Source organism: Cryptomeria japonica, chromosome 6 (genome assembly GCF_030272615.1).
Source record: "Cryptomeria japonica chromosome 6, Sugi_1.0, whole genome shotgun sequence".
In the NCBI taxonomy this organism is placed as follows: domain Eukaryota; kingdom Viridiplantae; phylum Streptophyta; class Pinopsida; order Cupressales; family Cupressaceae; genus Cryptomeria; species Cryptomeria japonica.
The window spans coordinates 147,362,538-147,386,406 of NC_081410.1; positions in this window are offsets into that span (position 1 = coordinate 147,362,538).

Consider the following 23,869-nt stretch of genomic DNA (forward strand, 5'->3'; position numbering starts at 1 on the left):
GGTGGTTACCTTAGGAGGTAAGGTCATGGTTGAGTTAATGGATAACCAATGGATAAAGCTTTTACCCAAAGGGTAAACTCTTGTGCAAGGGTTAATAGGATAACTAGGGTCAAAGCAATGAGTGTTTGATGAGACCCCTGGGTTAGATGAGGGTTGAGTTAGAGGGAAAGTCTCTAACCATGGGTGAAATTTGGATTAACCATTAATGGTTAGGGAGACTTTGGAGACAAATTTGGGGAACTCAAAAAGTTAACTTGTTGAAGAGATAAAGTCTTTAATGCATTTAGAAGACTTTCTTCCAAATTTTGAGAAGTGACTTCCCCAAATTTAGGGATGTGACATGATAGAAGGATTAAGGCTAGTTAAGTGGGATTAGAGGGGTTCTAGAAGAATGCTTGGGATGCAAGTGGAAAATGTAGGAAGATGCAAGTGGGAGATATTAGCATTTTAATTATAAAAAAAAAAAAAATTATTTCAACTAAAATGGATGCAACTTGCATTTGTAGGAAAATACAAGTGTGTGTGGGAGGTGGGAGGGGGGGCGGGGGGTGTTGGGTGTGGCGGGGGGGGTTATAAATAAATTTGATTTATTTATATGCAAGGATGATTTTAATTAAATGTAAATTTAATTAAAATGGTGAAAAGGGGATTTAATTAAATAAATAGAATTTATTCAATTAATGGATAGAAAGGGGAATTAATCAAATGTTGTATTTGATTAATGGTTGGTCTAGAAGAAAAGGGATATATTAAATAAACCTTAGTTTAATTAATAGGTGGATAAATGATGGTTAAACAAATAAAATTTATTTAATTAAGTGTGCAAGTTTTAGGCGTCTACATTTTGCCCCTCTTTGAAGTGATGTGTGACCACATGTTGATTCAAAGAAAGTCAGTTGATATATAGTCAAAATTTTTGATTTAGTTGTTGTCGCCAAAAAAAATTTTATGATGCCCCAGATATGGATATGGTTATTGATATGACGCTAATATGATAATGATGCCCCCTTGCGAGATGAATTGAGAAAAATTTGTCGCTCAGGGCGATTTTTTTTTTTTTTAAAGATTTTCTGAAATTTTGGAAATTTTTTTTTTGGTTTTCTTTTTTTAAAACTGATATTGATCTATCGATAAAAGGTTTTTTTAAATGGTGAAAATATGGTGTGAGCATAACGTGAACATGACCCACACATCCATCTAGGCAGCACACCTTGCCTACATCACCATGGGCTATATAAGCCTTCAAGGGTTCCATTCAAGCTCATTTGTGCACTTGGCATTTGGAGATTGGAGCTTGGAGAGGAGAAGAGAAGAGAGAGAAAGATGTGCCCCCTTATCAAAGTCCCAGATTCGAGTGGGTTCATCATTATGAGAAGCCAGCAGCGTATGGACCTCTGGTAAGTGGAATTTCTAACCTCTTTAGTTTGATTTTTTAGCGTTTTGTGTAGATTTTTCTAGATTTTAAGCCATTTTTCTGTAAATTTGTGCCCTAGTTTTTCGATCTATGGTTTAGCACATTTAATTTTTCTGAAAGAGCATATGTTTTTTTATGTAGCGCATTTAAAATTTATCGTACCGCATATGATTTTTTTCGTAGTGCATAAGATTTATTGTGTAGCGCATATGTTTTGTATTTTAGTGCATAGATAAACTATTGTTGTGCATATGGTAGTTTGGGTGGTACTTTTGATAGATTTAATGGCACATGTAATAGCTATTATAACACATTTGAATTAGTGCATATGATGACTATTTTAGTGCATCTAAAACAATGAGCGGATTTTGATGTGTTTTGGAAATTTTGAAGTTGGCAATTTTGATTTTTGGGATGTAGATGATGTTGAATACTTGGTTCAATGGTCAAAAGGTCTTGTTTTCGTATGTTTTTGTCGAGAATGTTGAAGTTTGATTTTGATAGGACTTGGTGTTGTGTTTGTTTGTGTTTGGATAGATAGAGTTTATGATCTAAACTCTAAATTTGATAGTGTGACTTTTGTCACTGATAGGAGAGGTATGCTTGATAGTGTATGATCGACACTCCAAGTGATTTAGAGGTTTAATGACTATGTCACTAAAAGGATAGGTTGAGATGAACCTTCCTGCTTTGATAAGATTTTAAGATCAAAACTCTAAAATGGTAGCGTGACTTTCGTCACTGATATGGGTCAACTTGATTTTTGTTATGGGACAATTTGATTTCGATACGGGTTTGTTATGGGTCTCTTGAGTCGATATGGGTTCATTTGATTTTGATATGAGTCATTGATGTCGATATGGGTCCATTTGAGTCGATATGAGATAACTTTTGTGTTTGATATGGGATAATTGTGATTTGATATTGGTCACTTGTATGTCAATATGAGTCATTGAGTCATTGATATGGGTCAATGGATGTGATAGGATAAGATGAACTGATGGGTATTAGATAGCATGACTTGTGCCACTGATAGGAGAGGTCGGTTTGATAATTGATAGGTTCATTGACTAGGTCACTGATGCGATAGACAAAGATGAACCCACCTGACTGATGAAGAGTTTATGATTGAAATTCCTGAATGATAGTGTGATTGATGTCACTGATAGGGGCTTAATGAGATTATTTAAGATCTCACATTGAGCAGATAGAAGATTGTTTGATGAACATGTGTTGATTGATCGATTTGATAGATAGAACTTATATGGTGTTTGATATTCTGATGTAGGCTTGATGTGGTGTATTGATGCTTCGGGAGAAATACCTGAAGATATTGGTCATGCAAGGAGTGTTGACTGATGATGACAGGGTTGTTATTGTTGCATGTGGCTTGTCACATGTCCTGCACATGCCTTCCTATTAGAATAACAGGGTTCTATTGATTGCCTTGATGGAGAGGTGGCACAATGATCATAACACCTTTCATTTGTTGACTGGAGAGATACAGTGACACCATAGGACATCTACAAGATCCTGTGGATTTTTGATCACAGGTGAGTTAGTTCAATATGATGTGGAGGAGAAAGGCGGGACTGCTGCATTGCGGAAGGTGTTTGTTGATCCGCAGCTAAGTGGTTATTCAGTGGCATGGCTGGACATGGTAGCTCTGTATGCCCCACTGCCATCTGTATTAGCAGGGTTGATCGGTGGCTTCCTCTATCCAAATAGGAAGTCTCATGGATTTTTCAGATGGATGGGGTCGGATATTATGACGAATGATTCGACAATGGACACGATATGCATGGGGTATCTAAGTTTTGACCCATTTGTACCACGAGTTGCACCAAGTGGTATATGATAGGGGTGTGAGCTTAGCAGCAAGGGCCACATTATTATAGATTTGGGCATGGGATCATATAGCAATGACCCGTCCCATGGTAGAGAGATCACAACCGGTAGGAAATTATTCTATTTATTTATGTACCAATAGGCAACTTCCCAACCCATGCTTGGGAAGTTGGATTACTAGAGATGGATTATAGATGACATGGATTCAGTGATCTAGAGACCATACATGGATTGTGAGGGTTGGGTCGAGGATGCTCCAGAGATCCCAGTGCTATGTCAGAGCAGGTACTTAATAGGGAGGAATCCCAATGTTATTGAGAGATTCATTTTGACATGTGTGTACCAGCTATTTGGTCGTACCCAAGGGATGCCTCAGGGTGTGGCCACATATGCCCGGGTGCACATGGAGAGAGCAGACTAGGGCCCTACACTGGATTTTGATATAGCACGGACATAGTTTGAGGCATTGCCATGGGTATGGTGGGATATGCAGATAGGGATGGCAGATGCAAGTATGATTGAGCAATATGCTTAGTATTTTGTGGAGCATCCCTTCCGACGACTGACATGACCTAGGGATTCAATACCACCTTTGGAGGAGGTAGATGATGACAATGATGTGGGAGGGCCTGAAGGTCGGCGAGGTGGTAGGTGAGGGAAGGGGAGAGGTAGAAGAGGTGGTGGTGTGGGCAGAGCTTGAGATCATATTGGCCAAGGTGGAGAGGGTAGGGGAGGTTTTTATGGGGGAGGCGAGGGAGGTGATAGAGGGTGAGGCTGCAGGGTTATTCATAGAGGAGGATGATGATGATAGAAAATTTGTCGTGGAGGGCCTTTACAGCTAGAGGAGGTGGTAGGGGGAGGAGGATGATTCATCCCAAGAGACTGAGTCGGAGGAGTCGGGGGAGGAGGTGATGGGTGGGGTGGGAGGTATGGATGAGGAGGAGGAGGATGTGCAACCCTTGATCAAGAGGAGGAGGATAGAGATGCCTCCACCTTCTGCCCCAGCACAGGTTATGATGGCACAGGTTGGTCAAGATCCATAGCCTTTATAGCTGCCAGTGGTTCATTACCATGCCCCCTCACCAACAACAGGAATGGATAGTTGCTCTTCATTCCATGGTGCAGAGCTTACAAGCACAGTTGGTTCAGGCACAGGGATAGCTAGCACAATTACAAGGTGTTCAGGGTCAGCTAGTGCAAGCATAGGCACATATTGCCTAGCTACAGGGGTAGGTTGCTCAGCTACAAGGATAGGTCACTCAGTTGAAAGTTGAGTGTGACATAGAGATAGAGCAACGGGGCTACGCAGATAAGCTCGCTCAGAAAGTCTAGCAAACTGCTTCTTGGGGATTGATTAGTGATACTATTAAGATTCTTATACAACAGTCAGAGAGGGTCGAGCACTATAGGATCTTGTATCATCAAGTCATGCCACCAGAGCGACGAGCACCCTCGTTTGTACCTAGATCACAGCATGGGGGTTCTCAAATACAAGAGGGCAACCAGGGAGTTATGGGGCCTAGGAGAGATCCCGAAGGTGATGATACAGGTACAGGTCCTGCAAGTGGAGGTGATCCCAGTGCCTCCCCGATAGATTCAGGTGGTAGTCACTCCTAGATTTCTCTCTGATGGTTTTTTTTGAGGCCTCTGCTTGGCCATTCCCTTGTGGATAGTATGGTGTTCAAAAATGATGTTGGATATGAAATCGTTCACATACTTCTTTCACATCTTGATTCTTGAAAGGTCTTCCATTATCCGTGATAATGGAACTAGGAATGTCATACTGACAAATGAGGTAATTCAGGACAAACGAGGATATGTGTTTGCTGGTAATAGTAGGCAATGGGATGGCCTCTATCCACTTTATAAAATACTCAGTGGCCATGATGATAAAGTGTTAATCTTAGAGGATCCGGTTAATACTAAGAGGGGGGGTGAATCTGTATTAACAGTAATTTGAAATCAGAAACTCAGACTCATAAAAATTTCACCAAATCAAATATAGATCAACACTAGAGTCATTTACCTATACCGGTATCTATTGATAAACATCTGCTAAACTAATATATCAACGTTGCATATTAAGTGTTCATTAACCATGCATAAACTGAAAGTAAATCAAACCATCACATCAAAAATATTCACCATATGAACACCATGATTTTCACGTGGAAACCCAAATAGGGAAAAACCCACAGTGGGAATTGGTAGCCACAAATATTTTGCACTCTTTCGGAATGTGCCATATTAGGAGCCAAGCCCAGTTAGAAGCTTACAATGATGCCTTGTTAAGAGAAGACCTTGTTAGGAGTCGCCCGATTAAGAGATTTACCTCATCGTTGTTAGGAGATTTGATCTGTTAGGATCAACCTCTCAAAAAAATTTAGAACTCAGATATTGAGTCACCCTGTTAAGAGATTTTACAATGTGAGGCATGTTAGAACCTACACGGTTAAGGGATTTTAACTGATGTAATTGTTAGAGAACAACAGTGAATGATCTGTGTATAGCACTCGACTGCTTGCTTGATCAGATCCAATTAAGTTCTAAGTCTGCATCACTCTAGAAGATCTTCTCACACACCCTGGTTTGGCTTCACACACTTCTTAAAATCACTGACACTTGAGAACACCAACCTTGCCGACATAAATAACCTTTACAACTAGGTCGGCATCAAAACCCTAAGACTTACACATAGATCATCATAGATCTTTACAACTCAATATCGATCATCATATGGATCATTACAATCAATTACAAATCAATATCACCCATTGAATGATCATAAATCGTCACAGCAAGTCGATTTTGTACAAAGTCAAACCCTTAGCTCATTCTGCTAAGCACTTTGCACATTCCCAAGAAATTCGCTCTCCAAACATGCCAAAACATCTTTCAAACACATCACATTGTTTTTTCCGCGTTATCATCAATATGTGAACTTGATGTAGATCACCGACAAACCAAAAATCATTACCGGTCAAGAGAATTATTTACTGGTCCTTAAACCCTGGCAAAAACTCAATAGAAATTATTAACATAACTTCTGATTGTCACAACATGATGCGGTTCTAGTCGAATACATGTTACAATGATAGAAACTTACATTCAAAACCACAAAGCCTCAAACATCCCCAATCACCAGATACAATCAGAATATTTCCTAGTTTACTGGTTAAGGTCCTAATTCTTAGTTTCTTGATTCTTTACCACTAAGCCCTCTTCGGTAGACCAAAATATTTAGATCACACAATAAAACATAAGTAAACATTAGTAGACATGAATAAACATTAGTTGTCGTCAATGAAAACATAAATAATTGATCAGATTCATCCATCATGCAATCTCAATCTCTTCATCACAATGTCATCTCAAATAGTCTTATATCAGTTCAGACATCATTCTCCATTTGTATCAGTTATGACAAACATGCCAACAATCTCCCCCTTTCGCATTGATGGCAATACTAAACATCAACATACTCAACTCATATTGTTCTGCTATGTTCTGGACCTTCTCTGCTACTCTTATCTTCTCCGGTGCACCTCATCTATCGGTTACACTTTATCTTTAATTACACATATTCTCCTCCTGGTCATATGTCTTCTCTTATTACTAATCATATTTCTTCTCCCCCTTTGATAGCAATTCCGGAGGTTCATAAGCATCACAAATCATCAAATTTGCTGATGTTGTCTTCAACATGTCTACAAACTCATCTAAGATGCCCCCCTTGCGGAGTAGCCTGCATCTCATCAATCCAAAGTAAAAAATAGTTATGAAGCCCACAGGATTGATGCACCCTGCATTCTAGTTCTTTTTGAGTAGGGGTCTGACCCCTGATTTACCTCTGAGATACTCAAAGGTTGTCTTCGGCAATGGTTTTGTGAAAATGTCTACTAGTTGCTCTTTGCTTGTCACATACTCCATTCTAACTTTTTTTCCTGTACTCTTTCCCTTAGAAAATGATATTTCAATTCTTATAAAATGATATTTCAATTCTATGTGCTTTGTTCTTGCATGTAACACGGGATTTTTTGAAATATTAATTGTACTAGTATTATCACGGTAAATAGTTATCGGTTCAGACATATCAAATATGAATCCTTCAAGCACATGTCTCATCCATATTTCTTGTGTGAAATTCATTACTATTGCAACATACTCTGCATCTGTTGTTGACTAAGAAACACAATTTTTATTCTTACTTGTCCAAGCAACCAATCTACCTCCAAGAAGAAAACCTCCACCGGTTGTGCTTTTTTGGTCATTAACATTGCCTGCCCAATCTACATCTATAAACACATTCAAAGAAAAATTTCCTTTATAAGGATACCATAAACCATAATATGTTGTACCTTTCAGGTACCAAAATATCCTTTTCACCACTACCAAGTGAGTCTCCTTGGGATCCTTTTGAAATCTAGCAACCAATCCAATGGCATGTGCAATATCTGGTCTGCTATGAACGGCATAATGCAATTTACCAATCATAGACCTATATTCTTTCTCTCATCTACAAATGTTTTCAACACCTCTTTGACATACTTATTCTAACAGATAAAAAATCCACCATCCAATTGTTGCACCTGCAACCCAATGAAAAATTTAATTTCACCAATAAGAGATAGCTCAAATTCCTTTTTCATCTCCTCAACAAAATCCATGTATAAGTCATCATTACCACCAAAAATTATGCCATCCACAAATACTTCAGCTATCAATATTTTCTCTCCATTAGTCTTTAGATATATGTTAATTTCCTCACTGGTACGCTTGAATTCTATCTTGATCAAGTGTGAATGCAACCTTTCAAACCATTCTCTCAGTGCATGCTTCAATCCATATAGTGCCTTATGTAGTTTGCAAACCATATCTTTGTCTTTAGATAAAGCAAATCCATCTGGTTGTTCTATGTATACTTCTTCTTTGAGGATGCCATTAAGAAAAGTTGATTTAACATCCATTTGATAGACTTTAAATCCTTTAAATGCAGCATAAGAAAGTAGAATTCTTACTCCTTCCAATATTGCCACGGGTGCAAAAGTTTCACCATAATCTTCTCCTTCTTGTTGTGCATAGCCTTTGCAAACCAATCTTGCTTTATTTCTCGCAACCTTGCCTTCTTCATTTAACTTGTTTCTAAAGACCCATTTAGTTCCAATCACATTCTTGCCTTCCGGTCTAGGAACAAGTGTCCATGTCTTGTTCTTCTCTATATAATCCAACTCCTCCTTCATTGCATTAATCCATTCATCATCCTTTAATGCCTCTCTTACTGTTTTTGGCTCAATAGTAGAAATCAGACAGGAATTTTCTCTGATTTCCCTCCTTGTTTGTACTATTGCATTTTTATCTCCCATTATTTGTTCTTCTGAGTGATTTAGCCTAACATACCTTGGAATAACCAGTTTTGGTGTTGTGCTTCCTGCTTCATTTTCTTCATCTTCTTCATAGTTCTCTGCATTTACCGGTTGAGCACCTATTTCTGCAACATTTTGCTCATCAGTCTTCTGCACTTCTGGTTCTATAAACACGTCTTTATTCATCTTTCTCAGGCTCAAATCTGGTGGTCTCTCAAAGAGTTCATCTATCTTCACATTAGTCCATCTATCTTCACATTAGCACTCTCAATGATCTTCTTAGTTCTCTTGTTATATCATTTAAATGCCTTACTCTTTGTAGAGTAACCAAGAAAAATGCGTTCATCACACTTAGCATCAAACTTTTCAATGTAATCATCTCTCTTAATATAACATTTACTCCCAAAAAAATTGAAATAACTTACGCTAGAAGTCTTTCCATGCCATAATTCATAAGGTGTTTTGATATTACCTTTTTTGACAAGTACCTGGTTCAAATTATAAACAGCACTGTTGGCTACTTCTCTCCAAAACATCTTAGGTACTTCACCTTGAATCATCATGGTTCTAGCAGCTTCAACAACTGTTGTATTCATTCTCTCTGCTATCCCATTCTGTTGTGGAGTTCTAGGAGCTGACATCTACCTCTTAATTCCCTGTTCATCACAGAATTTCACAAACTCATCAGAAGTAAATTCACCTCCCCAATCAAATCTCAAACATTTTAGATTCTTCACAGTATCTTTCTCAACAAGATCTTTAAATGATTTAAACTAACTCAATGCCTCATACTTTTCTCTTAGAAAAGTTACCCATGTCATTTTGGAATAATCATCAGTAAAGATCATAAAATACTTATCACCAAAATAGCTCTTAGTCCTCATAGGACCATAAAGATCAGTATGAACCAAATCAAGAATATTCTCTAAAGAGAAAGACTTACTCTTAAAGGATACAGAGGTCATCTTACCCATTTGACAATCCTTGCATAACACATTGTCCGGTTTCACAAGCTAGGGCAAACCTCTCACAATACCTGGCTTACTAACTTTAATCAAATTGTCAAAATTGACATGACCAAATATCTTGTGTCATAACCAACTATCTTCAATCTTCGCCACCAGACAATCATTTACATTAGTATTCAGATGAAATAGATTACCTCTAGTTTGCTTCCCAATAGCAATCAATTCTCCATTATTTCAAAAAATCCTGCACACTCCACTTTTGAATTCAAGTAGATATCCCTTATCATTAAGTTGTCCAACACTCAAGAGGTTATGTTTTAGTCCTTCAACCCAAAAGACATCATTTGCTTTACTCTTCCCATTTAATGAAATTGATCCTTTACCTTTACCCATGCAGGGAGAGTTATTACCAAATCGTACAACACCTCCATCAAACTCTTCAAGGGATAAGAATTTACTTTTGTCACCGGTCATGTGGTTGTTGGCATTATGAGAACCGGCATGAGCCTTATGTAAACTGGCATGAAGACATAATGATATTGTATGTTGTCATTGATGTCAATATGAGACATAGTGTGAACCGGCACATGAGATAAGTGAAGAAAGAGATACCGTCATATGTGTGAACCGGTATATGCCAAAGTGAAGCGGCACATTTGTTCAAAGTGAACCGGCATGCAGTTATGGGAACCGGCACATGGAAGCACTATATGACTACCGGTTGGTAAGGCAGCTTCCACTTCAGGGTTTTCGGTTGGAGTATCTCAAGTCTGTGTGACTCAATCGGTGATCTTTGTGTGATGAGTTAGTAGTATGATGGAGGAGAGATCATGTTGCCATGTAAGCTCTGTGCACGTGAAGGATCTTGCATGAAGAAGACTATTCCTATCTACCTCAGGAATGTGCGAAGTCTATCAAATAGTGATAACACATGATGGGTTATTAGCAGCCATGAAAATGGTGGATAATGGATGATGGAGAATGTCTTGAGATCGACTCAAGACTGGTGCATTCAATGCAGTATGTTTCAATAGTCAAGATCGAACCGTTTGAATTGCTCAACCTAATAGGTTTAGGGTTTAGGGTTTTTGCTACCGACCTGTATGTTCCCTATAAGGTCGATGTTAGGTTTCTGTCTAAAGTTGTTGGCAAAAAGTTGTAAGTGTGTATCCAATGAAAGTGATACAAGATTCTTGCCAGACCATAGGAGAAAAGAGATACCTGCAAAGTGTATATGCAGAAGGAAAAGAGGAGCCTAAACAGATCTGTATTAGTATTAAGTACTATTAACATATCATTGTAATACCTGTTGATCTCTAACCACTTCAACAGTTGCAAAATCCCCTAACAGGGTAGCCTTAACTGGCTTGATTCAAAATCCCTTAAATTGGGTGGTCTTAACCGGCTTGCTGTAAATCCCTTAACTGGGTAACTCGAAGCTAATGAGTTCTGAGAAGCTAGAGAAGCTTAGGAGATCCTTTCAGCTATTGAGTTCTTAAAATCCTCTAACAAGGTGACCCTACCGGGTTTAACCCTTAACCGGGTATCCCTTAACCGGGTGATCCCTAACATGATCAGTTCCTACCAGAACCTATTGTAATGTTCTTAACTGGACAAGGCTCCTAATAGAGCGGACTTCTAAAGAGTTCAAAAAGCAGATTGTGGGTATTCATCCCCACCATGGTTTTTCCCAGTTGGGTTTCCACATGAAAAATATGTGTGTCATGTGAAATGCTTTTGTCTTGTGATGCTTTGTTTTATCTGTAGTACACATGAAGTTTCTAGTTTTATACTTGTCTATAAAACATATTGAACTCATTGTTGTGAAGATTTGATGGTTAGGTCTACTAGTTCATGCATGAGAATATTATGATAATGTGGTATTGAGCTAAGAGAAAAGCTTAGTAAGTGACTGTTGCATGACTGATTGAGTTATTTTGGATGCTACCGGTTGCACTCTATTTTATCGGTATCTCTGTTTATCAGTCATTGTGAGTGTTTGTTGTCAAACCGGTTTTGGACTGTATCTGTGTCTATACTGATTCACCCCCCCCACTCTCAGTACCGGTTCGGTACTAGTGGTTCATTATAAAGTTATTAGTGGTGTGAGAAACCACTATCTATTATCCATTCATCATTTTTATACATGTGAGACACCAAATCCTTCTCATCAGTCAGATCCTCCTTCACAGCAACAAATACTATCTCCTCATTGTCATCTTCTTCTGATTCATCATCAGTCACACCTTCATCCACTGCACCATAACAATATTTCTTGTCTTTTCCTTTGAACCTCCTAAACTTCTATTTCTTATCAGTGTTAGGGCAATCAACAACTATATGTCCAATTTTACTACAAGAGAAACACTTTAAGGGTAATTTACCCATTCCTCTAAGGAATCTTTTAGCCAGTAATGTCTCAAGTTCCATCAAATGATCTTCATCATCACCATCACCTCTGCTACTGCCATGACTAGACCTACAGTCATGATTATGACAACCATCTTTTCCTTTCCTTGCTGATGTACCGGTTATAGAAGCCTTAAAAGCAGATTCAGAAGGTTTGGAAACATTATTATCAAAACTATTTAGTTCAAATGTAGTTAACTTTCCAATTACAGAATCAATAGTGACTTTATCTTTTGAAATGGATCTCAGTTCTTGAATAGAAGACATTCTGATAGAATATTGTGGTAAAAGAGTTCTAAGCATTTTACTAACAACAGTAGCATCTTCAATCTTACCTTTGGCACTCTTTATACCACCTACAACTTCCTTAATCCTTTGTCCATATTGAGGTATGTTCTCACCGTCAACCATTTTTATATCATCAAATTTTCCTCTCAAACTCCCTTCCTTTTCCCTTTGTACATGTTCATCTCCTCCATAAATTAAATTTAATTTCTCCCATACCTCATTTGCAGTTTCTAATACATGAGTATCAATATACTCAGAGTCAGACAAAGTATTTACAATTGCTTCAAGAGCCTAAATTTTTATTGTTGTTCTTTGAGTTCATCTTGAGTCAAGGGACTGGTAGTAGGAGCAACATACTTGGCTATCACATAATTCCAATACAGTGAACCCATTCCTTTAATGTTGATCTTCATCCCATCACTCGATATCCGATAGTTGTCCTTGGTAAACTTGGGACCCTCCTTCTTCATCATCTTTCACAAAATCTTTCCCTCAAGTTGTTAGGCTTTCTGCACACATAGGACCAATGCTCTAATACTAATTTTTAATCTTAGAGGATACGGTTAATACTGAGAGGGGGGTGAATCAGTATTAACAGTAATTTGAAATCATAAACTCGGACTCATAAAACTTTCACCAAATAAAATATAGATCAACACTTGTCATTTACCAGTACCGGTATCTACTGATAAACATCTACTAAACTAATATATCAATGTTGCACATTAAGTGTTCCTTAACCATGCATAAACTGAAAGTAAAGCAAACCATCACATCAAAAACATTCACCATATGAACACCATGATTTTCACGTGGAGACCCAAATAGGGAAAAACCATGGAGGGAATTGGTACCCACAAATATTTTTCACTCTTTGGGAATGCACCCTATTAGGAGCCAAGCCCGATTAGAATCTTACAATGATGCCCTGTTAGGAGCAAACCCTGTTAGAAGTCACCCGGTTAAGGGATTTACCTCAGCCTTGTTAGGAGATTTGATCTATTAGGATCAACCTTGCAAGAGGATTTAGAACTCAAATATTGAGTCACCCTGTTAGGGTATTTTACAATGTGAGGCTTGTTAGGACCTACCCGGTTAAGGGATTTTAGCTGATGTAATTATTAGAGAACAATAGTGAATGATCTGTGTATAGCACTCAACTACTTGCTTGATCAGATCCAATTAAGTTGTAAGTCTGCATCACTCTAGCAAATCTTCTCACACACCCTGGTTTGGCTTCACACACTTCTCAAAATCACCAACACTTGAGAACACCAACCTTACCGGCATAAATAACGTTTACAACTAGGTCAACATCAAAACCCTAAGACTTACTACATAGATCATCACAAATCTTCACAACTCATTACAGATCATCATATGGATCATTACAATCAATATCAATTGTTGAATGATCATAAATCGTCACAGCAAATCGATCTGGTACAGAGTCAAACTCTTAGCTCATCTATTAAGCACTTTGCACATTCCCAATAAATTCACTCTCCAAGCGTACCAAAACATCTTTCAAACACATCAAACGGTTTGTGTTGCGTTATCATCAACATGTGAACTTGATGTAGATCACAGCCAAACCAAAAATCATTACCGGTCAAGAGAATTCTTTATCGGTCCTTAAACCCTTCTTAAACCCTGGCAAAAACTCAACACAAATTATAAACATAACTTCCGATTGTCACAACTTGATGTGGTTTTGGTTGAATATATGTTACAATGATAGAAACTTACATTCAAAACCATAAAGCCTCAAACATCACCAATCACCAGATACAATCAGAATATTTCCCCGTTTACCAGTTAAGGTCCTAATTCTCAGTTTCTTGATTATTTACCGGTAAGCCCTCTCTAGTAGACCAAAAGATTTAGATGACACAATAAAACATAAGTAAACATCAGTAGACATGAATAAACATTAGTTTCCAACAACTAAAACATAAATAACTTATCAAAGTCATCCATCATGCAATCTCAATCTCTTCATCACAATGTCATCTCAAACAGTCTTGTATCAGTTCAGTCATCATTCTCCATCGGTATCAGTTATGCCAAACATGCCAACATAAACTTATGTCCATTTGATGAGGAAGGATGAATCTTTCCCACTAGGTCGAGTCCCCATTGACAAAATGGCCATGATGTAGTGAATGGTTTCAACTCATATGTTGGTGCATGTATTAGATTGCCATGAATTTGGCATTTTGGACATTTTCAGGCAAATTGATATGATTCCTTTTTCGTGGTTGGCCAATAATATCCCATCCTTAGAAGTTTCTTGGTGAGAGTAGGACCACTTGAATGTGTGCCACAAATACCTTCCTGAAATTCATGCAAGCAGTTTAAAATTCATTATGATCTAGACACCAAAGAAGAGTACCATCAAGACCTTGGCGGTAAAGTGTGTCAGCAGTTAGGGTATAACAAGCTGCTTCACGAATAAAGTTGCATTTCTGGTTTTGGGATAGATCTAGTGGAAGGATATTATCTTTTAGGTAGGTGTAGATATTTCCATAGAGGGGTGAATCAAAACCAACTATGTGGCATATGAGTTGGGATTCAAAATTATCATAGGCAAGGGAAAACAGTTGTTCCACCAGGAACTCATAACGATTATGTTTGTCTGGTATTTATAGGAGTGAGGCAATGGTTGTCATGGTATCTGCAACTTTGTTATCCAGCCTTGGAATCTATTCAAATTTGATGTCCACAAAGTATTTCTTAAAACCATCTACCATGTATTTGTAGGGCATCAACTTATCATCCTTTGTTTGATAATCATTATTAACTTGATTAATGACCAATTGGGAGTCTCCAAAGACTTTCAACTTTGTCATCTTCCACTCAACAGCCATTTTGATGCTTGTTACTAGAGCTTCATACTCAACAATGTTATTTGTGCAAGGAAACATCAATCTATAATATTTAGGAATAGTGGGTCCTTTTGGAGTGATGAATAGAAAACTGACTCCTGATCCATGTTGTGTTTATGATCCGTCAAAGTACAAGAGCCATGGTTTTGTTGATATTGCGAGAATAGTTGTATCTGGAAATTCAACATTGATTTGATGATTGTCTTGTAATGGTGCTTCTTCTAGCTGATCAGCGATAGCTTGACCTTTGATAGCCTTTATGTTTGTGAAGTGAATATCAAACTCACTTAGAATCATCACCCACTTAGCTAACCTCCATGTGAGAGAAGCTTTGCTGAGTAGATATTTTAATGAGTCGATCTTTGCTACCAGTTTGATTGTGTGAGCTAGCATATAGTGTCGAAACTTTTGAGAAGCGAACACCACAGCCAAACAAGCTTTTTCAATGAATGTGTAGTTGATATCATATCCACTCAATGTCCTACTAATGTAGGATATTTCTCTTTCCTTTCCTGTTGAATCTTCGTGTGCTAACAGTGCTCCTAATGATACCTATGTAGTTGATATGTAAAGAATGAGAGGTTTTATTGATATTGGTGGTACCAAGATAGGTGGATTCATCAGATATTGCTTGATTTGGTGGAATGATTCTGCACAGCAATCTTCCCATCTAAAAGGGACATTCTTGTGGAGTAGATGAGTGAATGGAAGGCACTTGACGGCTAGTTGAGAAATGAATCTTCTTATGGATTGTAGTCATCCTTGTAGAGATCTTAATTGACTGATATTTCTAGGAGGTAGCATCTCCATGATTTCTTGTACCTTTGCGGGGTCCATCTCGATTCCCTTTTCTAAGACTATGTATCCCAAGAGTTTGTCAGATGTTACACCAAAGACACTCTTTTTTAGGATTCAGTCGTACATTGAATTGTTCTAGTCTTTGAATTATTTTATCCAAAATCTCTAGATGTCCTTCTCTTGTGAATGATTTAGCCAATAGGTCATCTACGTAGTCCTCCATGAATGTGTGTATCATGTCATGAAATATTATGGTCATTGCTCATTGATAGGTTTCTCCTGCATTCTTCAAGCCGAAAGGCATGACATTCCAGCAATAAGTACATCATGGACAGGTAAATGTTGTTTTATCTTGCTCTTTTGGTGCTATCTTAATTTGATTGTAGCCTAAGAAACCGCCCAAGAGTGATAACATAGCATGTCCTATTATTAGATCTATAATTGTGTCGATGCTAGGTAGAGGAAAATCATCCTTCGGAAAAGCTTTGTTGAGATCCTTGAAGTCTATACAAATTCTGATACTTTTATCTGGTTTGGATACAGGTACAATGTTAGAGATCCATTCTGCATAATCTATAGGTCGGATGAACCCTGCATCAAGTAACTTCTTCAGTTCTATTTTAACCAATATGGCAACATGTGAGTTTATTTTTCTCAGTTTCTACTTGAATGGCTTAGTTCCTGGTGTTATAGATAAGTGGTGCATGATCAAATTTGGATCTACCCTTGGCATATCTGCATAAGACCAAGCAAAATTGATTTGCTTTTCTTTGAAGAACTTGGTGAAGTTAGGTCTTTCTTGTTCTATTAATGACTCTGCTAGATGTATGGTTCTTGTTGTTGCTTCAGTGTCGATGTTGATTGATTGAGTTGGTTTAATCAAAATTGGTGATCTCTCCTGATAGTGTTCAGGAAGATTGTCAAGTCTCTTATCCTCTAGCACCTCAAGGAGGTTTTCACCGTTGGAGGGTGTCCTTTATTTTTTATTTTTAATGATCTAATACTGTCATTGAATGGTTTTCACCATTAGACTATTTTTGGGTTTTATTCATTTTGCAACTAAGAGACTTGGAACTCTCCTGATTGAGAACTTTGTTATGAGTTTCACTAGTGGAACAGGTTTCCGGGTTTACGGAACAAAGGTATTGGACAATAGTGTCATCATCTGGGAAGATAGGTATGTTGAGTTGTTCAGGTTGTTCCCATTCTATGAGTTTAGGATGTATTAATGGTAAGGGATCATCTGGAGGGTTAAGGTCTATAGCAATGAGGGTCATGATGGATACATTGTCAAAGTTGGCATTAGTGATGTCAAAGTCTATGATGGTACCCTCTTCAGAATCTATTTCACTCGGAACCTAATCATCCTCACTAGAATCATTGATATGTTGTGCTCCAACTTCAAATGGTCTAGCTCTTGAACCTTTTCCATCATAGGGTATTGGCGTGTAACTTTGGATGATAAGTATTTCCTTTTCATCACAAGATATTTCATCAAAGGAATCCCATTCCCACTCATGTGAGTCAGTCTCAGAGCTAGCTTGCATCTTCTGAATCTGTTCATATAAATTCTAAGTAGTCTCCTCCCTTTTGATAGCAAGCTCCTCTTGTTGTCATTCATCTTCTTCTTCCTTTTGTTTGCAGATTTTTTCTTCTGTTGCTTGTTTTTGTATCAATTCTAGTTCTCGTACTGAACTTTTATTTGGTTGATAATGTTGTTGTTGATCCTGTGGTTGATTGTGTGATACATAGCCTAGGCCTAATTTGTCCTTGGCTTGTTGTGAATGAGGTTGAATTGGTTCTATGATTCCTTCTTGTTGTTTGATGATAGGGTCTTTTCTCGAGTATCCCATCCTTTACATGATTTTGAATCCATTACCGTATTATTTCGTTTGGAGAGTGATATCAACAATTGATGCTTGTGTGTTTTCATCATCTTTGTATAACCAATTCAGGACATCCTTGTCCTATATTTCATCAACTAGTGTTCCTGCTTGAGTGAACATACCATCAAACATTTTGATAGGTTGTGAAGATTGTTGTCTTGAAGTTGATGGTTGTCCATGAGACCTTGGTTAAATTAGCAATTGTGATAGACATAGGGATTCAAAAGAGTATTTTCCCATGCCTTTTTCTTTCAGCTTCATACTTTTCTCAAAATCTATACATAGAGACTTGAGTTGTTCTTGACTATTTGATGATGTGGAAGTAAGGACCTCCCTGTTGTGTGGTACAAGAACATTCTAGACTTCTTTGAGATTATTGCAGTACTGAAAAGTGTATGTGTCTACTATGATGGAAATTTTTTGTCCATCATATGGGAATTTCAGGCACTGATGATAAGTAGAGAGTATTGCTTGCATTTCATGGATCCAAGTATGACCCAAAAGTATATTATAAGATAAGTCTATGTCCAAGACTTGGCATAGAGTATCTATTTGAACTGGTCCTACTTGAATAGGTAATACCACGAGTCCTTTTGATGATCTTTCTTCATCATCATATGCTTTGATTGTTATATTTTCTTAAGATCAATTGTTGTTTCTAAGAAACCCAAAGCACGGTAAGTTTTAGAGTGCAAATATTTAGACCGACTTCTCCATCTATTAGTACTTGTTTCACTTGATGTTTATAGACCAGGACTTCAATATGGAGTGGAGTATTATGTGGATGATTTAGAGAGACATCATCATGTTCTGAGAATGATATATTATGAGGTACGGTTAAATGTCCCACCATGGCTTAGAATCGGTCAATATCAAGGTTATTTGGAATAGTAGTGTCAACAAGAGATCTTTCATAGATATCCTTGTGGGTGGGTGAGATCTTGAGAAGCTATAATAGGATATGTGAGTTGGTGCCTTCTTCAATTGATCTACCAAGTTATATTGAGCATCTAAAGGTGTTATTGTTTTGGAGGCACTCCCTTTCAATACATATCTAGATTTGGCCCATGTAGTTACATTTATCGAGACATGTTCTTAATTGTCTTTGATCTTAATGACATTGACCTGATTGTCAGATGTCAATATTTGATTGATAACATTGGTCTACACATGATTGATACGGGCCCCTTTGTTGTTTGATGATGATGCGCCTTTGTCATAATTTGGAAGTGTATTTTTGAAGGCCTCGCGATCATCGTTGGTTTTGTGACCGTCTACTATTATGTCATCGTTATCTACCAAATCTTGAACTAAATTCTTTAACCTTAGGAAATCGTTTGTGTGATACCCTTTATTTCTATGGTATTCATAGTAATGCATGTCATTCCACCATGATGTTTTTACTCGAGGCTCAAAGTCCCTTGTGTTTGGCAATGTAATAAGTTTATTTGCCAGTAGTCCTCAAAATGTTAATTCAAGGGTTTGTCCTAAAGGTTTGGACTTCCATCGATATGGTGTTGGTTTTGCATTAGTGTTGTTTCCTTGATTGTTGTTCCCTTGGTTGATGTTTCCTTGATTGTTTGTTCCTGGATTGTTGGGTCTTTGGTTGGTATTTCCTTGAGTGTTGGTTGGTGGAGTAACACTAGATAAGTTTAACACTAGTTATTTTTCTTTGACATTGTCTACTACACCATCATTGACAACATTCTTGTTTCTTCTTCAAAATTTAGACTTGTCTGAGTTGTTGTAGTTGAATTGTTACAGTTGTTGTTTGATGAACTAGCACCTTCTTTAGAGAACTTCAAAGTTCCTCTTTTGATTGAGGCTTCTTCTATCTGGATGCCATTTTCGATCAACTTTTTAAAACTACATAGACATTGTAGTTTAAGTTGATAGCTCATCTCATCATTAAGATTGTCTATGAACATTTTCAATTTCTCTTTTTCAGGTACAGTTCAGGGATATCTAGAGATCAATCTTCTCCATCTTTTCAAGAACATCATGAATGATTCATTGTTCTTCTATTTTGTGTTGCAAAGATCAAGCATGGTAACCTAGTATTGAATGGTATAAGAATATTGGGAAACAAACTTGTTCAAACTCCTCAAATGATTAGATGGGAAGTGTGATTTTTGAAATCCATTCCATCATTTGTCCCCCTAGGCTCCTTGGAAATAACCTTATCATGTAAGTGTTGTTGTGGGAAAACTCCAAGCTCATCGTGCAAAATTCCCTTACGTGATCATGAGGATCATTTTTACCATTGTATTTGTCATACTTTGGTATTTCAGAGTTAGGTGAGAATAGTGCCATGTTCAGACTTCGATCAAATGGATAAGGACAAATATCCTTTAAGGAATATTACATGCAGTTCCTTGTTGCATGTCTTCCATTTGTTTTTGAAGTGCTTGTAATTGTTGTGTGAGCATAGCGAGAGGATTGTTTCCAATATTAGTATCCCGATGGTTGATGTCACCTTGATTATTAGTGTCACCTTGATCATTAGTATCGCTATGATCATGTGTATTGTCATGATCAGTTTCAAAGGCATGTGCTCTTAGTTTGTTTTGGTGCTTTCGTGTCAAAATCCTCAAGGATTTTGATACCTTTACTAGATAGCAGGAGGAAGTATTTATGTTTGTTAGTTTCGATGAGTTTTTCAAGAAGTTTGTGTAGGTCAGGGTCTTGTTGTGCCTCCTGAATAACTTCATCTGTTATTTATTCTTTGTCCAGATTTAGGTAGTTTTTCCAAGTGTTAACTTCTCTACATCCCATGCTTGATTTCGGCTCTTCTTCCCACTCGATGGTTTTTATAGGATCGTGTACATGCGGGCATGACTCAAGTTGATTCAATAAATAATTTTCTCTATAGGTAAGTAAGCCGAATTGACCCTTCCACTAAATTTGATATCTTGTGATAGTGCTGACCTTTGCATGAAGGCATGTGCTTTCAAGGATTCTTCATCAAAATCAGTATTTTTACCGTGGAGATAATCACAGAAATGATGTAAAAATGTCCTATGTTTTAGAAAGATTTTGTGGTTGATATAGAGGAACTTGTTTCTCTTCAAGATCTTCTTTTGACTAGGTTGTCTCCTTTTTAGACTATTTTTCAAACAAGGATGCTTCTTCTTGATGTGTTGAAGAATGGTCATGCAAGTGATCAAATTTTTAGTTGTGAGATTGATTGGATGAATATGTTTTGATCTCTAAGTCTACTCAGTCGAATAGAAGGTTTGATATGCCCCTATTGATATGACTAAGCATGTCAAATGATATGATAAAAGCTTCCTGCTATTGGAAACTAGACGGATTTGACTAACTTGGAAAGTTAACTTGGTATTTTTATTCTCAAAGCATACCTTACAGTTCGATAGCCAGAGTCACTGATGCCATACATTGATGTTTGTTCCCCTTGATAATTCCTTTTTCGAAATGGCAGGCAAAAAAGTGGTCGCTGACTGTGACAAGGGCGGAAATCGGTGTGCCCTGTCATCGATCGAAACAAGAGAAATATTCGACTGGGGAAAGCGGCTTGTTAGGAAGAGCAAGATGATCCGTCCTGGGTTGATTTGAAACTTGTGATCACTAGTTGATACCTCTTTGATTTGGAAGATGAAAATCTGCTTGTGATAGTTGAAAATGAAAGTCCTCATAAAAGGGTATTTAGATCTGTTTTTGGATTCTGAGAATCTCTATTGGATAAGCCTCTATTTTAATTGTGCTAATCAAATGTGCTATAGGATTTTTCAAATGCACCATAGGATTATTCAAATGTTCCACAAAATGTTTCCTATGCACCAGTATTTGGGTTGAATGTGCTACAGGTTTATTCAAATGCGCCACATAATGTTTCTTATGTGCCACTTTTTGGGTTGAATGTGCTACATGATGTTTTACATGTGCCACAATTTTATTCAAATTCACCACATCATGTTTCCTATGTGCCACTTTTTGGGTTGAATGTGCTACGGGATGTTTTATATGCGCTATTTTGTGTTTTGCCTGATTTTGACTTAAGTTTTGAACTAATTTTGGATGTTTTGATTTTATTGCAAGATATTTTAGGAATTCTGACAAAAATACACATCAAGCATGAAGACAATGGTCATTCTAATTCTAAACATTTGAGTATATGTTTTTTTTAGGATGTGTTCAAATCCTCGATGTTTTCATTGGTTTACACACAAGAAAAACACACCAAGTAGACTCTTTAATTAAGGGTTATCAATAATACCATAGCCTGCATCTAGATACTCCTTCAGCTCAAACATTTGTCTCACCCCCTAGAGGGCACCCATTTTTTTGCCGTTGTCCAGAAATTAACTCAAAGAGGATTGCTCCTCAATTGAATCGTTATCCTGGGAGATATATCAAGAGTGTTTTGGGGGTGGATTATTCCCCACCCTTGCACTATGATATTATTAATGTCTGCATATTGAATCGACGAGGCTTCTATTTATAAAGTTTGTAATTAGGGCGCTTATGTTTGGTCTTCAGTGATAAACTCCCTCGAGAGGCTTCCCAATCTTTAGAACAAAGGCTTTACATATCTCAAGGATACTGGGGGAAGACTAATCACTGAGAAAAACTGTTGGAGGGGATTTTCATCAGCCTCCACATTTGATTATAGTGGGTTCAAATACTTTGCCAAAATTCATTCCCCACTTAGGTCATTCCCTTCTCACCGGCCCCCTCAAGGCAACTCGAGAAGGCAGACCCTCTAAAGGTTTTAATTGCTTGAAATGAAATAAAGCATGAAGGAGTGAGTCTGGATTTTTGGTCACCCAATTAAGGGGAGAGCATATACCTTTCATTCAAGACAAAGAAAACAATGATTAATTTTAAACCTTCATGGAAATTGTTTTCTAAATCCTAATTGGAGATGTTGCTCCAATCAAACATGGTGTTCTTTTTACCCACAAAGCAATGATTTTCTAAACTAGGAAAATGAAATCATGGTCAATGAAAATGAAAAACACTTTGCAAAATTGACAATTGGATTGTTCTTTTTACTTGCAAAAAAAAGTATGGATCGTTCTTTTTAGACTTTGCACAAAAAAGAGATTTGTCTTGTTCTTTTTAAACCCAAAAATAGGTTATCTCCCTAACTTACAAAATGAAAGATTTTGAATTGTTGTTCTTTTTAACCTTGCAAGTGTGATTCATTTTAAACTCAAAAACACTAGTGAAATTCTTTTTAAACCCAAAAAGAAAGTATGAGGTTCTTTTTACTTGCTAAAAATAAGTGAATTATTTTTAATCCAACCTTGAAAAAGTTAGTTTAACAAAAAAAAACTACTCCTTTTGGACCTACAAAAACCACTGTTAGAATCCTGCAACAAGCTAGATTAGTGAAAACCAATAATCCAAGTGAGCTAGACAAGCCTAATTTTTTTACTCTGTTACAAGTTTCCGCTTTGTTGTATATGTGTCACAACAGATAGCGAATGTGCTATGGGAATTTACAAACATGCCAAAAGAAATAGCATATGTCCCACAAAACTATGTATATGCGCTAGAACAGACATTAAATGTGCCTCATAATCAGTCATATGCGCTAGACAATTACTCAAATGTGCTATTACGGTTGGCAGATGCGCTAACATATGAGGTTTATGCGCTACAAAATAAGGTATATGTGCTATACTAAGGAAATGTGTGTTCCAATAATTCCTTAGATCATCCTGCGGAAAAAAAGTTAGAAATGTCTAAAAATAGGTTTGAGCCCCACGATGGGTGCCAAAAATGTATGCCTAGAAGTGTGCAGTCATACAAATGAGAAAACAAGTCAAGCACACCAATGAAATATTATGTTAGAGGATTGAAATCATAAAAACAAGCAAATGAAACCAAACTCTAAGCATGTCCCATTGTCCTCTATCTCCAAGGATCCCTTAGATTCAAGGTGGCTCTTAGCTTGGAAGAGAACTTGATCTTGGGATGACTACTCAAAGAATGAGAGATAGTTTATGATCTAAGATCTAAATGAATGCAACTAAGATCT